Below are 5,426 nucleotides of genomic sequence, written 5' to 3' on the forward strand. Positions count from 1 at the left end.
TGTAATACAGAATTACAAAGCTGGCCTATTACTTGCATAAGCCTTGTCTCTGATGTGCTAAATATCAAGATAGAATATGTATGTCAAGAATTGTGGAGAGTCTGACATTTTAGCTTACTTCCAGACTAACAGGTTTGGTGAATTCTGGCAAAAGACACGAGACTCCTGGGTCAGAGACAAAGGGCTTGATTACTCACAGCAACAGTAACAGAGTATCAGCATTTACATCAGTTCCCCACCCGTGATGTGAAGACCGTCTGGTAACATCTGTATACACAGTGGGTTATAGAAGAAGAGACTGAACTAGGGAGCCTTTTCTAATGGGCAGCGAGTCTCCTTGGGCTGCAGGAGGAGGCAATCCTTCAGGTGCAGGCCCTAAGAGGCATAAGTAGTTATGGCAGCAGCCCCGTGCTGTGGCTGGAGTTGCGTAATTCCACCCTCCTCAGCAGAACTCCAGGCCCCTGGTTGGTGCCCCATCTCCAGCTGCTCTGCCCTGGAAGCCCCACTGCCACCCTAGATGGATTTCTGCCAGGGAAGCTGAGACCAACAAGACAAGGAGCCCACCCAGCACCCGAGTGTTTGCCTTTACTGAACAGAAGGCAGCCTGGTGGGAGGGGAGCCCTGCCTGCACCCAGAGCCATTCCGCAGGTGCCCCTCCCTCCCATCAGTGGCTCATGACTCTCTAGTAACACCAGCTGTGCAGGAATTGCGCTAATAATGGGAAATGGGTCAGGGAGAAGAGCCACCATGGTGGAATGGGGCTGACATTTTATAGGTTCATCGTTTTGATGGGACTGTGAGAAGGGATCACTGCCTCAAGGCAGCCTCTGGTTTGACCAGCTTGAAACAACCAAGCTTTCTCCCCACTTCAAATTCTAAAATAATTATAGCCCAAGTGTAGAATCTTAGCCTTCAAGTCAGCTTGAAGGTCATTCCCAGCTGAAGAGTATTCCCCTCCCACGGCCACTGCAGTCTGTCTGCACTTCGGAATCACAGAGAACAGCATGAGCTGGTATCTCATTCCCCTCCCTTAAAGGCAAAGTAAAGCATGTCCCTGTGGAAAAGGAGTGTCGTTAATGGCAGGATAGCCTCCTGGCATAGAGTACGGGAAGGCTGGGCGGGCAGCGTCCTGTACTCCTCAGGAGCAGCAGGAAGATGGACTGCCTAAGCGGGGCTATTTCATGGAGTGACACTACCTGAGACTGAGTGCCGTGATAATGTTGACCTTGAGAAGCTGGCTTGGTTTCAGAATGCACAGCAAACCAAGCTGCTTTTCCTTTGGGTTTATGATGATCCCTTTTACGACAAGAGCCGTAGGTTCTTGGAGGCTGGACAGTTGGCACCGTTGATGAGGAGCCAAGAGACTTTGAGTTCTGTTTGTTTCCACCTCTCGCTGCCACCATCCTGAAACAAGTCACCCAATCTATTAGTTCTCCCAGGCATGTGCCCTGACTGGTGACCTTTCAGTTCGCAACCGCAGGATGACACCCAACCTACTGAGCCGCACTGGTCAGGGCTATCTGTTTCTTTTTGCTGATGCATTCCGGCAGCCTAGAATGCGCCTGGCACATATCAAATATTCGGTAAATATTTGTAGGAAAACGAACAGTTCTGTGGGAGGTAAGGAAGGAGGCTTTTTCAAGAAAGAGAAAGAATCTAACAGTGTCAACACTTCCAAATGCTTCAGAGAGGTCAAGGTGAGAACAGGGATCAGGTGGCAGACACATAGTTGGAAGAGAACAGCATCAAGAGTCTATTTGGACTGGAAACAGATCATGAAGTGATTGAATGGTACTTAAGTGCAGGAAAAATAAGCATCAGCCACTCATTCAAGAAATGCACGGGTAAAGGACTGTAAATAATTTGGATGCTAACTTGGAGTAGGTACCAGATCAAGAAGAGAAATAATGTGTTGTGTTTTCAAAATTAATCTGTGCCTGTTTTAGAAAAGCCAAAAACAGAAATAAAATTTCTGACTCATCCCATCACCCAGATAAAATCACATCTAACTATATCTTGTGCTTTCTCCTAGGCCTGGGCATTTATAGCAGTTCTTTTGCTTGTGAGATTGTTCTTGGGAAAATGATATAGCTATGCACGCTATGATTACTTTTATTTATATGACTGCTTTGTAGCTTTATTTTTATGTAAAATTTTATTAGGAATCTTTTCATGTCTTCATATGTTTTTGCGTGATGTAATTTCTAGTGGTTGCACACATCATTTTATTCAATGAAGTGTATAACCAATTCTCTATACATTTATGTTTTATCTATTTCTTTGTTGTTATGAGCCACACTATGATAAGCATGATTTTTCCTTTTCTTTTTTTAAGTTAAGGAGCAAGTGGAGAGAGTCGAAGTTGAAGACATGGAGAAAATGGAAAGAACTTATGGGAAAAAGTTCTGAAGAACTCAGACCAGAGCCGCTGGCGGCCGCCGGCCGAGGGGACAAGACTTCCAGTCTCTGTTGGATAGAGGATATTAAATCATTTCGCCGAAGATGGTATTTTTTACGTGCAACGCGTGTGGCGAGTCAGTGAAGAAAATATACAGGTGGAAAAGCACGTGGCCGTGTGCGGGAACTGCGAGCGCCTTTCTTGCATTGACTGCGGTAAAGATTTCTGGGGGGACGACTATCAAGGCCACGTGAAGTGCGTGGGTGAGGATCAGAAGTTCGGCGGCTAAGGCTCCGAAGGGAGGACGCACAGAGGCGGCGTCAAACGCAGGCGTGGCTGCAGAAAATTAACGAATTAATAAAAAGACCCGGTGTCAGCCCCAGAGGGAGAGAACTTTGAGAGCAGGTTAGTGGTTCTGACAACATTCCCAGGAAAAAGACAAAATTTCAGAACTGGATGAAGAGCAGTTTAAAAGTTCACAATGAATCGATCCTGGGGCAGGTGTGGACTATCTCTCCCGCAGCTTCCGGCAGTGAACCGCGCGATCACGTGGCAAAGCCGCGTGCAGACGTCCGGCCGCGGCGGCCCCTCCCAAGCACGCGACCCCGCGGAAGGACAAGCTGCGGTGAAGGAAAACGAGAGGGGGAGGAAGGGGGAGCGGCAGAGAACAGGGAGAAGAAAGGAAGGAGCTAAAGTGAGAAAACCACCGAGAGAATTCAAACAGCCTGAAGCCCAAAAAGCGCGGAAGGAGGCCGAGGCGCCGGGAGGCGCAAGCGGGAGCGCTCCGAAGTGGAAGCGGATTCTAAGAAGAAAAAGATCAAGTTCCCAGGACATTCTGCGGCGGAAAACCAGAAAACCACGAAGCTACTCCTGCAAAAGGTAAATTCAGCTGGAAGGGAACGATTAAAGCGGTTCTGAAGCGGGCCCCAGACAACGAAATGGCAATCAAAAAGCTACGAGAAAAGGTGTTAGCTCAGGACTGTGCTGCGACCAGTGACCATCACAGATCCGAGGAGGAGCCCCTGGCCATCTTCGATAAGAAAATCGGCAAGAACCCCGCCTTCAGGTTCCTAAAGGACAAGGTCAGGCTTTTGAAGTGAACGTTTTTATATTTATAGAGTCCGTTCTGTTGATTCTTCCTTTCACTGCTGTTTGTAAAACATGTAATGAATGATAACAACTCAGATTTTGCTTTCGTAACCCTGTACTTTTAAGTTAAGAATCTATTTTTGGTAGAACTTTTATGAGAAAATAAACTATATTGTCCAAAAAAAAAAAGAAAAAGAACTCAGACCAAGATGGGCTGAAAGGCGTGACTGCACATAAGACTTGATATCGGTGAGTTCAGCCTGTCACCCCCCCTGGACCCACGGCCAGTATTAGTGTCACTAACGTGGACCATCTGACATGTGTGCCCTGTTGTGATATGACGGGAGTGCGCAGCATCTCCTGTGGCCATGAGGCCAGGGGACCCTGAAGAGCGAATCAAGAGCACGGAGCCCCGGGCTCACCGAGGCAGGTTAGGGCCTAGGTCTTTGTGTTCCTACCAAGTTCCCAGGTGAGTCCGCTTCCACCAAAGTTTTGAGAACTAATTAAGGCTCTTGAAACCTCTGGTCTGCAAGAAATGAGGGGCATAGAAGCACAAGTTAAATGACATTGGGAGGGATCGAACAAATCCAGGAAGGGGAGCCTTATAAAGCACCCGAAACATTTGCTGCCACCAGGTAATGGTGCGGGGACAGAAATGGGGGGTGTGGTAGCTGAGATTTAAAAATACTTCAGAGACCTAAGAATTAAATGTGAAGTGTGGCCCTTGTTGGAATTCTGTCTCTAGGAAACCAATTGTAAAAGATGTTTTGGGGGGATAACAAGGGAAATGTGGATGTAGACTGGTGTTAAACGATGTTAAAGGATCACTGTAATTTTGTGTGGTGTAGTATGGTGTTGTAGCTGTGTAGGAAAATGTCTTTATATTTTAGAGTCAGCCCCAAAGGATTTCAAGTAAATGATATGTGATCGTTGCTTTAAACATTTCAACAAGGACACAGTGCACAGACAAATATGGGAAATGTTGAAGTCTAGCCCATGGGAGTATGGGGACTCACTTTAATATTGTCATTAACTTTTATATCTAGCTGATCCCTTTCATAGTAAAACGGAATGAAGATGTGAGAGACGAGCCTTGGTGAGTTGGAGGCCCAGTGTTCCTCAGCACACAGCACGAAGGGAGACCTGGAGATGATGCGCAGGTGGACGAGATGATGCGCAGGTGGACGAGGAGATGATGCGCAGGTGGACGAGGAGACGAGGAGACTCTGGCAGCTGGGTTATCACTTAGGCCAAGAGGAGGAAGCAGAGAGCAGAGGCGGGGCCTGCTCTGAACGAGATGTAGAAGAACTTCTATAGGTAAGGGGCCGTGGGGTGCTCATCTCCCGGAGCTGAGGAACGGCGCCGAGGCCCACGCCATATGTGGGTGGGAGAGCGCCCTCCATCTGGAGCTGTGTCGCCAGGCTTGGAGCAGGTGGGGAAAAGCGGCCGTGAGGGCGGCAAATTGAGCCGGTCAAAGAGCAAAGGTGTCAGGGAGGGACTCCGTGGTTCTGTAGCCCGTTCTATGAGTTGTGACTGAGCTCTTTCACACCTAAGAGCCCTGCTCTGTGGGAGGGCTTGGGGGTGGGATTCTGTGACGTGGCCGCGACAGGCCAGCAGGCTTGTGTGTCTGCATTTGTGGGCATCAGTGGGTGGTTTTAAGTACCCGTCGTCCTGGAAAAAGCTGAGTTTGGTGCCTTTCAAGTCCTCCTGGCCCAGCCTTTCCGAAAGCTGAGAGACGTTATTTACCGAACATTGATCTAACAAATATTTAGTGAGCGCTGCCTTTCGGGTTGCACCGTGGTGGCAGCGCCTTTGAGGTTTTGCTTGATTAGCAAGGGGGACAGGCTGAGAATTGTCCCTCACAGCACATCCTGCACTAGAGAGGGGGTGCTGTAGTAGAGTCGCATTCATATTGTCCTTAAAGGTTCATAGGGCATAG

General features: G+C 48.3%; 1 pseudogene; it reads left to right on the forward strand.

The window, feature by feature from the left end:
- Positions 1-2,502: 2,502 nt before the first annotated feature.
- LOC149992461 (cell growth-regulating nucleolar protein pseudogene) lies at positions 2,503-3,498 on the forward strand (annotated as a pseudogene).
- Positions 3,499-5,426: the final 1,928 nt, after the last annotated feature.

This window comes from Furipterus horrens, unplaced genomic scaffold, assembly GCF_987537825.1.
Source record: "Furipterus horrens unplaced genomic scaffold, mFurHor1.1.pri manual_scaffold_15, whole genome shotgun sequence".
In the NCBI taxonomy this organism is placed as follows: domain Eukaryota; kingdom Metazoa; phylum Chordata; class Mammalia; order Chiroptera; family Furipteridae; genus Furipterus; species Furipterus horrens.